The sequence below is a fragment of the Hordeum vulgare genome, chromosome 4H, assembly GCF_904849725.1.
Source record: "Hordeum vulgare subsp. vulgare chromosome 4H, MorexV3_pseudomolecules_assembly, whole genome shotgun sequence".
Lineage (NCBI taxonomy): Eukaryota > Viridiplantae > Streptophyta > Magnoliopsida > Poales > Poaceae > Hordeum > Hordeum vulgare.
The window spans coordinates 601,836,310-601,849,221 of NC_058521.1; positions in this window are offsets into that span (position 1 = coordinate 601,836,310).

Genomic DNA, 12,912 nt, shown 5'->3' on the forward strand with positions numbered 1-12,912 from the left:
ATATAAATAAATTATCGGATTTCATCCGGAAAGTATGACATGTTTCATTTGTTTACCATATATTTCATTGAACATGTTTTCGCGATTGAGATCTGCTTCTCTCGCGTGTCAAACTTGCGAAAAAAATTGTATATTTTCTCCCTTATTATATTTGGAATCATAAGGTGATGAGTTGGGATCTACTGCTCATTTGTAGACTATCCCCTCTTACTATGAGGTCTACGCTTTGTCAATCTCGACATCCGATTACCTTCAACGTGTATTCCTTATATCTAAATTGTAGCATACACAAGGTAATGGCCATGTAGCCTATTGATGTGAGATCTAATTAGTGATCTTCAAAGTGTTATGTTCACGCAATTGAGCTTGAGAATTTTTCAAGTTTACACTTGAGTATCAAATTTTTGCATTCTTATTACACAACCATGATGGTTTTTAATTTACCGCCCGTAAATTAATTATCTCTGGCTCCCCATGTAGGCAAAGATGACTGCCAAAGAATTTGAGGAACTTGCCCTCAATGGCCACAACTACCCTACATGGGCTATGGACATCAAGATCAGTCTTGCGTCCCGTGGGATATCGCGTGCAATCCAGCCCCTGGAGACTCCTCTCCCGGCTGGAGCCACACCACTGACAGAACAGCAGAATTATGCTTCCTTATTCATCATAAGGCACCATATTCATCCAGATCTCAAGTCTGAGTATTTACAGGAGGAATCTCCTAGTACTCTGTTTCTAGCCCTCAAAACGAGGTATGAACAACAGAAGGAAGTAGTCCTGCCAGAAGCACTCCATGATTGGACTCATCTCCGCCTTCAGGATTTCAAGTCCATTGGTGAGTACAATCATGTTGTTCATAAGATATGTTCCAAAGTGTGTTTTTTGAGAAGGAACCTACTCAGGGGGAGATGATAGAGAAAACTTTATCTACTATGCTCCCTTCTGATAGGATCCTCCAACAGCAATACCGTGCTCGCAACTACACTGTCTATTCCGAGCTTATTCACATGTTACTTCAGGCTGAAAAGCATGATGAGCTACTCGCTAAGAATGGCTCTCAGCGCCCAGTTGGGGCACAACCTTTACCTGAAGTTCATCTGAATGTCGCGAATAGACATAAGTTTAATGGTACCTTTCGAGGTAAATATTCCAATTCTGAGCACAAGCACAAGCGCAATGGGAACAAAAAATTCAGAAACATGGGCAAGGGAAAAGGCACTGCAAAGCCAAAGTTCGATAAATCTATACTTTGCAACAAGTGTGGATGCTACTCGCATTCTACTGAAAAGTGCTCAATGCCCAAGCATCTGGTCATGCTCTACCAGCAATCTCAGGGACGCAAAGCACCTCAAGGGAAAAGGCTTGAAGCTAACTTCAACCTACATCCGCATAGCGCAAATGGAGCTGGCGATTCACAGGGTATTCCTCTTGGACCGAGCAACGCCATGATTCCTTATCCACTTGAGGACCCTGCTGAAACGGAGGCCATGTTACTTGAGGACGCCTCAAACGATGTGTACTCCATGATGCTCTTCATCGTTCGTGAGTAATCTCATTGTAGGCTTGCTGGACGGTGATGAGTAGGATGAGATCTATCATGTAATCGAGTTAGTTCTTGACGGGGATTGATCCCTAGTATCCACTATGTTCTAGATTGATGTTGCTACTACTTGGCTATGCTTAATGCTTGTCACTAGGACCTGAGTGCCATGATTTCAGATCTGAACCTATTATGTTGTCGCCAATATATGTGTGTTTTAGATCCTATCTTGCAAGTTGTAGTCACCTACTATGTGTTATGACCCAGCAACCCCTGAGTGACAATAGCCGGAACCACTCCCTGAGATGATCACAGTATGAGGAGTTCATGTATTCACCGCGTGTTAATGCGTTGGTCCGGTTCTTTATTAAAAGGAGAACCTTAATATCCCGTAGTTTCCATTAGGACCCCGCTGCCACGGGAGGGATGGACAATAGATGTCATGCAACTTCTTTTCCAAGCACGTACGACTACATACGGAATACATGCCTACATTAGATTGATGAACGGAGCTAGCCACATATCTCTCCATGTTATAGCTGTTACATGATGAATCACATCCGTCACACTCATCCATTACCGATCCACTACCTACGAGTCTTTTACTACTGGTCCTCGCTACGTTACTTTGCCTAGGCTTGTCCCTTGCTACAAGAGGGATTGGGCTACTTTGCTGCTGTTGTCACTTTGCTGTTGTTGCTACTGTTGTTACTTGTTACTTTGCTGCTGCTGCTACTACTGTTCCTTGCTACTCCGCTGTTACTTGTTGCAAGACTTTGTTGGCGCTAACATCCCGTCAACAAGGCTTTTTCTAGCGCTGTTGCCAGGGATTGCCAAAGCTTTTTCTGGCGCCGTTGCTATCATACCACCTTGCTACTGATACTTTGCTTGCAGACACTAATCTTTCAGGTGTGGTTGAATTGACAACTCAGCTGCTAATACTTGAGAATATTCTTAGCTTCCCCTTGTGAGCGAATCAATAAATTTGGGTTGAATACTCTACCCCGAAAACTGTTGCGATCCCATACGCTTGTGGGACATCATACACGTACAACTCGATGACGATCCCCGCCTTCTTGATCCAGCAAGAGGGGTCGAGAGGTAGATGAGTTCTCCAGCACGGCGGCGTGGTGGTGGTGGTGGTGACCTAATCCAGCAAGGCTTCGCCTAAGCACCGCTGAACTAGACTAGAGGAGAAACAGATCTAGAGAGAAGTAGAGGGAGCACGTGGCAATTAGGGTTAGGCCTCACGTCTAAAACATCTAGTATATAAATGAGGGAGGGAGGGGAGGAGGCAGCCACAAACCCTCAAGTTTTGGCCGAAATTGGAGGTGGAGGAGTCCTAATCCAATCTTACTAGGAGTAGGATTCCTCCTCTCCGCTTGGAAACCCTTTCCACCTTATCCACCTTTGGGTTTCTTTCCTTCCCACCTCCAATCCGCCTTGGGATTTAGTGGAGGCTTCGTCCAGCCCACTAAGGGCTGGTCCACATCCTCCCACAACCCATGAGACCCTTTGGGGTGGGAGGGCCCACCTGGTGGACCCCCAGAACCCATTCGTCACTCCCGGTACACTGCCGAAATGCCCGAAACATTTCTGAAGTTCAAAACCCACTTTCCTATATATCAATCTTTACCTCCGAACCATTCCGGAGCTCCCCGTGATGGATGGGATCTCATCCGGGACTCCGAACAACTTTCGGTTACCAAACACATATAACTCAATAATACCGAAACGTCACCGAACCTTAAGTGTGCAGACTGTATGGGTTCGAGAACTATGCAGACCTGACCTGAGACACTCCCCGGTCAATAACCAATAGCAGGACCTGGATGTCCATATTGGCTCCTACATATTCTACGATGATCTCTATCAGTTGAACCTCTATGACAAGGATTCAGTTAATCTCGTATGATGTTTCCTTTGTCCTTCATTATGTTACTTGCCCGAGATTCGATCGTCGGTATCTCCATACCTAGTTCAATCTCATTACCGGCAAGTCTCTTTACTCGTTCCGTACTACAAGATCCCGTAACTAACTCTTTAGTCACATTTCTTGCAAGGCTTGTTGTGATGTTGTATTACCGAGTGGGCCCGGAGATACCTCTCCATCACACAGAGTGACAAATCCCAGTCTTAATCTGTCACGCCCAAGATGCGACCCTATCCTCAATTTGGCACGAAGGCCTCGTCAGGGATAGAAGCGCATCTCGTCGTGTCGCAAGAATGGATATCGTTACAAGTACATGTACTGAAAAGAAGAGATATATATACAGAGTTGGCTTACACTCGCCACAAGCTACATCAGAGTCACATCAGTATATTACATAATCATCAGGAGTAAGAGCAGGGTCCGACTACGGATGAAAACAAACGAGAAAAATAAGAACGACGTCCATCCTTGCTATCCCAGGCTGCCGGCCTGGAACCCATCCTAGATCGATGAAGAAGAAGAAGAAGAAGCAACTCCAAATGAACAATCAACGCGCTCGCGTCGAGTAACCTTTACCTGTACCTGCAACTGGTGTTGTAGTAATCTGTGAGCCACAGGAGACTCAGCAATCTCATTTCCAAAGGTATCAAGACTAGCAAAGCTTACTGGGTGAGGCATGGTTAAGTGGTGAGGCTGCTTCAGCGGCTAAGCATATATTTGGTGGCTAACTTACGAGTACAAGAAGTAAGAGGGGAAGATCTACGCATAGCGGACGTGAACTACAGATGATCAAATGAATGATCCTGAACACCTACCTACGTCAGACATGACCCCACCGTGTCCTCGATCGGAGAAGGAACTCACGAAAGAGACAATCACGGTTACGCACACAGTTGGCATATTTTAATTAAGTTAAATTCAAGTTATCTAGAACCAGTGTTAAACAAAGTTTCCACGTTGCCACATAACCGCGGGCACGGCTTTTCGAAAGATTTAACCCTGCAGGGGTGCTCCAACTAGTCCATCACAAATTACCACAAGCCGCATAGAAATCCTCGATCACGAAGCTCGTAATCTCGTCGGACTCCTTAGTGGAAAAGCTCAACTCTGAGATTACTCAAAGCATCACCGGAATCCCGATGCACAAGATATCTCGTCAAAGGTAAAACTAATCCAGCAAGGTCGCCCGACGTGTCGACGTACCCGATAGGAGCCGCGTATCTCGTTCTCAGGACACGACGGATGGAACTAGCTACGAGTGCCAAACCTCGAGTTTCCTCGCGGTGGCCCCGCAGGCATACCGCTTGGGACCAAGACCACCAGCACTGGCCCCTCCTGTTTATGTAAAATTACTCCTCGGGTAGCGCTAACTCCCTATGCATTTCAATTTATCAAAATTATTATGTTGGGCAAATGTAGAACTAAAGTTGGGCCTTGCCAGACCAGCTTTAATCTAAAACGAATTATCAAGGGGGTCCCCATAACAACCCCGATCGTGTTAGGAGCGCTCGTTTATGGAACATAACACCGGTAGCCGAAACTAAGGGGGCAAAGGTGGAACAAAACACCAGGCTAGAAAGGCCGAGTCTTCCACCTTTTACCAAGTATATAGGTGCATTAAATTAAATAGCATTTAATATGGTGATATAACAAGGAACCCATGCTTTCACATGGAAGCATCTGCACCTGCAACTAGCAACGCTAACAACAGGGTTAAGCAAGCGGTAACATAGCCAATCAGTGGTTTGCTAGGTCGAACAGGTTGAAGGTTTTCATGGCATTGTTGAGAGGCTGATATTTAACATGTGGTAGGCAACGAGACATAATCGATAGAAATGGTAAAACTAGCATGGCAATGATAGTAATGGTATCTGGGGAAATGGTCATCTTGCCTGAGATCCCGCTTGGAAGAAGAATGCCTCCATGAAGCAGACGAACCGATGTAGTCGAACGGTCCTCACATCCGGCACGCTTGCGGAACTCTATCGAGACGAAGCAAACCAGAAACACAAATCAACACACGATATTCACCACATGATACACAACACATATGATGCATGAACGGCCTAATGCAAGGCATGACAATTCACGCAATCAAACACTACACATTAAGTGAAGTTCAATATGCAACAGGTTGCATATTGATGAAACTCCACATATGAATTATTTAGTTCACTCCCGGTTATTTACACGGCAATATTAATGTTGTCAAACATGGCAAGGGGTGAAGCGGTGGTCCTACATGGCATCCTAGTCGGTTAACATGTGGAACATAGAACGGAGCTACGTTCAAGAGACATGCACAACAGGAAGCACTAACTAAAATGATGCATGGATGCTCAATCCCTAACTATGCTCTTACTCCAACCTACAAAGGTAATCAAGTGCCACCTCATCACAAGTGACACTTCTGCAGAACTGTTCAGAACTGGAAACTAGTGTCTCCATTGGATTCCTTGGGTTCTCCTACCCCAAAACCATATATTACACTGCTATATATGCGTGCGGAAAAACGCCAGAAACAGCAAAGGAAAAACTACACATGATCAAACTACTCTAGTAACAAGAACAGGGGATGTTCTTGATATGCTAGACTTGGCACATTCCTCTTCTGGAATATTCCAGATTTGGAAATACATCACAAAACTAAACAAAACAAAAAAATCATATAAACATCAGGGGGTTCCACTGGTCATACTTACCAGGCCCCTAATGGGTGTATGCAAGTGGGCCATACCCCCACAATACAGACACAACCCAACTGCTGCACCACACACCTAAAAGAAAAATAAAATGGGGTGCAGGGGAATTCGAACCCTGAACCTAGGGTACCCTATGCACAACTCCACACCACTACGCTACTGCAGTACAGCTGACCACAGATGGGGACTTAACATAGCTAAACTAAGTCTACTTCTACTGCAACAGGGAGAAAACGAAATAAACAAAAGGGGGGCGCCGGCGGGATTTGATCACAGAACCTCACGGTTGCTACCGAGCGGGCTGACTACTGGGATACAAGCGAACATGATGCGAAAAGAAAGGGTTTGCGCGAGATGAACTACATCCCGTGGCGAATCTGACGAACCTGAAACACGAAACAGAGCTGCCAGGTCGGGGATACAGGTTGCGGCGGCGCGATCTCCTAACAAGGACGAGGCGCATGGCGAGGCCGGAGGTAGGGGATGCCGCGGGGCTCCTTCGGGACAAGTTCTGGAGTGCAGATCTGGTCGAGGAGGGGCTGATCCGGCCAGCCGACGAGCTCCTCCTGGTGGAAACGCCAAGGCCACGCTCGGTTCCCTACAGGAGGAAACAAGAAAGAGAGAGGGTGAGAACCAGAGGGAGAGAAGAGAGCCCAGCCTGAGAGAGAGAGAGATGGCAAGGTGACAGGGTCCTGGCCTGTCGAAGGTCACCGACGGGGGTGAACTAGATCGAGGCTAAACCAGGGCGTCCATCCCGTTCCCAAAGGCAGTGAGGTCCAGGCTGCCATGGCGTCTGCTGCGGCTCCCATGTCTGAAACAGGGGGAGCAACGAGCAGAGAAAGGGGAAGGGAAGAAGAAGGGGAATAGGGCGTGGGGTCACGACCTTCTCGGCCAGCAGGACGGTGTGACGGCTCCGGCAGGGGAGCTCCTTCCCCACGCTGGTAGTAGCTGCTACTGCGACGGGGCGAGGCCGGGTCATGGCATGGGTTGGTCGCCGACGTATACGGGTGCAGCGGCACTGCTAGACAGGGGGCTCCGACAGATGGAGGCATAGGGGAGGCGGGACCTGGGAGGCTCGCTGCTGCTACTGCACGCGACGCCTGCGTGGAAGCGGCGGCTGCAGGCGAGCGCTCTGTTGGGTGCGAACGCACAACGAGGAGGAGGGGGGTTGGTCGGGAGGAGATCCCGAGGGAGATGGTGGCGGCGGCGCTGCGGGAATTGGGAAGGGAATGGATGGGACAAGGATCCTAGATTGTGGGGGTTAGGCTAGCTTTAGGTCTAGGGTTGGTCTAAATCTACCTAGTGGTAGGTTTTACGGGCATCTGGACCTTTCGATTTAGATCGGGTGGTCGAGATAATTAGGATAGGGATCCCAATGGACAAACCGAAGACGATTTGTAGCAAAACCGGGTTGATCTGGACCCAACGGTCACGACCACCGTGTTCGGGTTTCGGGAGGGTTTCGGGCTAGGTTGCACATAGGGTCGAAGCACTAAGCAGAGGGGTTAGGCAGAGATGAGAGGGAAAACGGGCGGCGCGGCAACGCGATTTAAAACACCGGGACACGTTTGACGAATAACCGAAGACGGTGCCGCTACGGACGACCGTTCGGGTACCAGACGGACTCCGATTGCGACGAAACTTGATAGGCGGCCTACCTTTTCCAAAATACGACCACACGTCAAATATCAACCCAATCAGAGAAGGTTTTACGCACACTTTTAAAACAAGGTTTTGACGATGCTGCGGGCACGTGCGTGTGTGGTCGGGCTCAGAACGGACAACGACGAGAACCGGCAACTAACAACGGATGCAAGTTTTGAAAACTGGCGGCAACGGAGATGCTGATGCAATGCTGATGATGCGCATGATGCGATGATGATGCGACAAAAGAAAAATAGACACACGACAAAAACGGAAAGAAAAGGGGATCTTCTGGAACGTCGGCATCGGGCTGTCACATAATCCATGCCAACCCAACATGCACCTTTGTTGATACCTGTAGAGCACCTTTATAGTGACCCAGTAATGTTGCGACGTTCGATACACACAAGGTATTCCTATAGTGTCCGGGAGTTGCATGATCTCATGGTCATAGGAACAGATACATTGACATGCAGAAAACAATAGCAATAAACTGCCGCTATGATATGCTACATTTATATTTTGGGTCTTGTCCATCACATCATACTCCTAATGATCTGATCCCTGTTGGGGAACGTTGCATGGGAAAAAAAGATTCCTACGCACACGAAGACCCATCATGGTGATGTCCATCTACGAGACGAGATTTGGAAAAACGTACCATTGTACATCGCACAGCAGGAAACGTTAAGAAACGTGGTTGATGTAGTGGAACGTTTTCAGTCCCTCGATCCGCCCCACGAACCGTCCCATGAACCGTCCCGCGATACATCTCATGATCCATTCCGATCTAGGGCCGAACAGACGGCACCTCCGCGTTCAGCACACGTACAGCTCGAAGATGATCTCGGCCTTCTTGATCCAGCAAGAAAGACGGAGAAGTAGAAGAGTTCTCCGGCAGCGTGACGGCGCTCCGATGGTGGAGATTATCTACTCCTGCAGGGCTCTGCGAGAGCTCCGCAGAAATCCAATCTAGAGGTAGAACTATGTGGTCTAGGGTTGAGTTGCACGTGGCAAAAGTTGTCTCAAATCAGCCCTAAATCACCACTATATATAGGAGGGAGGGGGAGGAGGCTTTCCTTGAGGGCCAAGCCCTCAAGGGTGCGCCGGCCAGGAGGAGATTAGGAATCCTACTCCAATTAGGATTGGAAAGTGGAGTCTTTCTCTTCTTTCCAACCTCCCCTTTTTTTCTTTCTCTTTGGTTTATCTTCTCTTGGCACCAAGGCCTTCTTGGGCTGTCCCACCAGCCCACTAAGGGCTGGTGCGCCACCCTAAATCCATTGAGCTCCCTCCGGGTGGGTTGCCCCCATCCCGTTGAACTTCCAAAACCCATTCGTCACTCCCGGTACAATGCCGGTAATTCCCGAAAACCTTCCGGTAACCAAATGAAACCATCCTATATATCAAGCTTTTTTTCTGGACCATTTCGGAAACCCTCGTGACGTCCGTGATGTCATCCGGGACTCCAAACAACATTCGGTAACCACACATATAACTCAACTATACTTAAACATCATCGAACCTTAAGTGTGCAGACTCTGCGGGTTCGAGAACTATGTAGACATGCCCCGAGGTACTCCTTGGTCAATATCCAACAGCGGGACATGGATGCCCATATTGGATCCTACATATTCTCTGAAGATCTTATCGGTTGAACCTCGGTGTCAAGGATTCATATAATCACGTATGTCATACCCTTTGTTCTTCCACTAGTGGGGACTGGGCCTTTAGCCCCGGCCCGTAAGGGGCTTTAGTCCCGGCTCACGAACCGGGACTAAAGGGGCGGGACTAAAGGCCTAACCTTTAGTCCCGGCCCTTTTACAAGCCGGGTCTAAAGGTGCTCCACGTGGGCGCCTCGTAGTGCCCCACGGGCAGGACCTTTAGTCCCGGTTCGTTCCACGGGCCGGGACTTAAGATTTTTCAGATTTTGCTGTTTTTTGGATTTTTTTTTTGAATGAAATTATTTTTGGGTTTTAGGGTTTTAGGGTTTAGGTGTTCGGGAGATTAACGTGATGCCTCGTTTGGTGTTCGGGAATTAGTTTTCATATAATTTAAATATAAATAATTATGCATATATATATATAAGATTAACTTATCTTACAAGCGAGCATATATATACAATTATATGCAGATCTGAATTATCGGGACTAGAGCCCGTCTATTCGATTACATGGACGAACATCAGTAATAGCCCCTATTTACACTAAATCGTCCTTCGTCATCTATAGCTTCCGACCTCAGAAATCCCGCAAGCTCCTCTGCAACAGCAATCGCGCGTTGCTCTGGTAGGACCTTCGTCGTCATGGCCGTGTTCTATATAAGAAGAGGAGATGAATATGAATATCAATCATGATAACAAAGAATGACGGGTAAAAATAGAGGTGTGAATGTTCATTGCTTACGTCGAATCTGTGATCCTTGAGCTCAGAGGTAAACGTGCGAATGGTATCGCAAACATAGTATCCGCATAGATGTGTTCCCCGTGGCTGTTGGTCGCACTTTACGAGAATAGAATATATATAATCAAAATAATAATCTAGCATCATAAATGTATTGAAAATTAATAGAAGTATATCATACTACTACTTACCTGAGCCGCTCTAAAGGTCAGCTTCTCAGGAAATTTACCGGGAGTCACGCACTTGAACCGCTTCCAAACCCTGCCCGACAAGGATAATGATTTGCTAAGTTTTTCATTAATTGATATATCAGAAAATCATCGAAAGAGACCGATAGAGCGCAAGAATGATTGAAATTACCCTTGGAGCATGTCCTGCATGCTTTGGAACTGTTCCAAGGGTCTCGTTAATGGGTCGAAGGCATCAACTCTTCCCTTATCAATTTGAATGCCCAACAGAATCCAATGAAAGCTGCAGATGTATATATATATATGTGTCAGTAACTTATCAATTACACTTATAAGTGAATGGACACAACAGAGTAAAGACCCTCACCTGAAGTTGTATGGAAACAGTATGTGGTCACAGAAATTTTGATCTATTAGAAACCTTAGAAGGTTTTCCTCCGTATCCTTGGGATAATTAGTTAGCGTCGCTATATGTATTTTATCTGGGTCAATAAACCCAATATTTAGGATGCTCTTACTTTTACAATCCAGAATCTTCATTCTGCATAATAGAGTACAAGTTATATATAGATAATGAATTGAAATAACTAAACAAGTTATATGTAGACAACGAATTGAAAAACTTACAGACAATAGCAACTCATAAGCGATTTGTCGAGGGCGTCGCCATTGTACATTTGGAAGAGTTCATCAAAGTCGATATGGATTTGTTCGGGGCGGCCGTAGTACTCCTGTGGGACACTCAGCACGATCATCGTTCTCCCATTCTTTGATTCACTTAAGTACCATTGATGCAAGTAACACATATTTGTTGGGAGATCATCTTTGCTGACCAAAGGCTCACCCATGACAAACTGTGGCTTAGGGGCTACCACAGCCTTGGGTATCTTGTCGTCTGGGGAAGACATCAATTCTTCAACCGAGATACCACATGCAGCCGCCAACTCCTTTGCTCTTTCTAAAGCTAGCCCCTGCACCGGAGGGGGAACATTCTCGGTTAACACCTTGAGGGGTGGGATCGACTGTTTAGCCTGTTGTCCAAGCTGAGGAACGTCTGGTTTTTTCTTGCTTGTAGTTGAAGTTGATTTTCTCCCACTTGCACTTGTACGTGATCTGCTCTTTTTCACTTCCTTCTGCAATGTGCGTGTATAGTCATCAGGCTTATGGTGTAAGTCATAAGGTCTGATAGGAAGATTAGCATGACGTACCTTTGGGAGGGGCGACCGTTCGCGCTTTGGGGTGCTCTGTGGCTTAGGAATCGTCGACGGAGCGTTCTTGGTGGCACGCTCCCGCTTAGTATCCGGAGCGGGCGGCGGCGGAGACGGACGACCCAAGTCCGGCGGCGGTGATCGAGATCTGCTCTTTTTCACTTCCTTCTGCAATGTGCGTGTATAGTCATCAGGCTTATGGTGTAAGTCATACTGTGATGGAAGGGTCGTGAAGTATTTGGCAAATGCTATTTGCGTCTAGGTGTATTCCGGGTGGGGCTCGGGTTCCTTCTTTTTCATCTACGCATCATGATGTTCCTTTGCTATCCTGGCGTTTTCCTTGGGGGTACGATCATAAGGTCCGATAGGAAGATTAGCATGACGTACCTTTGGGAGGGGCGACCGTTTGCGCTTTGGGGTGCTCTGTGGCTTAGGAATCGTCGGCGGAGCGTTCTTGGTGGCACGCTCCCGCTTTGTATCCGTGGCAGGCTCAGGCTTTGTATCCGGAGCGGGCGGCGGCGGAGCGTTCTTGGTGGCACGCTCCCGCTTTGTATCCGTGGCAGGCTCAGGCTTTGTATCTGGAGCGGGCGGTGGCAGAGCGTTCTTGGTGGCACGCTCCCGCTTTGTATCCGTGGCAGGCTCAAGCTTTGTATCCGGAGCGGGCGGCGGCGGAGCGTTCTTGGTGGCACGCTCCCTCTTTGTATCCGTGGCAGGCTCCGGCTTTGTATCCAGAGCGGGCGGCGGGGGAGCGTTCTTGGTGGCACGCTCCCGCTTTGTATCCGTGGCAGGCTCAGGCTTTGTATCCGGACCGGGAGGCGGCGGAGCGTTCTTGGTGGCACGCTCCCGCTTTGTATCCGTGGCAGGCTCAGGCTTTGTATCCGGAGCGGGCGGGCGGCGGAGACGGACGACCCAAGTCCGGCGGCGGTGATCGAGATGGACTCGTGTTATGCTGGCCGACGTCATGTGGAGGGCTTGGAGGTAATGGAGGTGTAGGTGACCTGCGACGACTCGGTGGCGGTGTTGTCCTTGGGGCCGAGCCTGGAAGCTTGATGTAGTTCTTGTCGCATAGGATGACTCCACCCAGTACTTCTCCGAGTGTCCTCTCATCTTCGGGTCCAGCTATGTCGAGATCCATATCATTAAACCCCATCATGATTTCATCCACCCCGACTTTAGCAAAGCCAGCTGGAATCCCACGGCCATGCCAGCGTGCATCAGGGCCAGAAGGTAAAGCTTGTCCGACGGCCACCTTCATGGATATGTTCTTGAATTTCTCATGGAGTTCACATGATGTT